The sequence below is a fragment of the Babylonia areolata genome, chromosome 26 (assembly GCF_041734735.1).
Source record: "Babylonia areolata isolate BAREFJ2019XMU chromosome 26, ASM4173473v1, whole genome shotgun sequence".
Taxonomy (NCBI): Eukaryota; Metazoa; Mollusca; class Gastropoda; order Neogastropoda; family Buccinidae; genus Babylonia; species Babylonia areolata.
The window spans coordinates 28925648-28926518 of NC_134901.1; positions in this window are offsets into that span (position 1 = coordinate 28925648).

The following is an 871-nucleotide window of genomic DNA, read 5'->3' on the forward strand; positions in this document are numbered from 1 at the left end:
AAAAAAAAAAGATTTCATCCCTCACTGTTCAAGACACAAAAAAAAAGAAAAAGAAAAAAAAAGAAGGGAGATCCTTGTTGATTACCAAGGGCCTGGAAAACAGAAAAAAGAGGGACCTCACAGACAACATGAGCAAAAATCATTTTCCTCACTAACAGTTGAGAAGAACGTCATTTTGATCACAAAACCTTTCAAGAAGAGGGCATTTTTTACTGACTGTATTATGACACAAAAAGTCTATTCTCCCTTTTGATTTTTTTCAAAGATAGTTTGTTGTTGTTTTTCTGTTTTTTTGTGTGCATCATCTATAGCTATATATTCTGCTGACTCGCACAAGGAATATATATATATATATATATATATATATATGTTTATATTTACAGATATAGATGTGTGTGTGTATTATAGTGTGTCAGGTAATGGCTGAGTTGTGGCATCCCAAAGCAATACACACTACCTCTTGTTTACCCTCTCTCTTCTACCCCACCCCCATCCCACCCCCACCCTCATGAATTAAAATAAGAAAGTAATCTTGCCTTGTCTTGTCTTTACCCTCTCTCTTCTACCCCACCCCCATCCCACCCCCAACCTCATGGATTAAAATAAGAAAGTAATCTTGCCTTGTCTTGTCCTGTGGTAATCCCTATGCAGGACAACAATAACAATCATATATTGGACTAATTGTTAACAAGAAACAGACCCAATGATGAATGGGGAGGGGCAGAAGATGGAAAAGTACAAACAACAGAAGAAGAAGGAGGAGGAAAGGAAAGAGCAAAAAACGCGACAGAAGATATTTTGTGCAGATGGTTGTATTTTGTACAGTTTACGACAAATAGAGACAAACCAACTCCAAGGGCACTAACTCTAT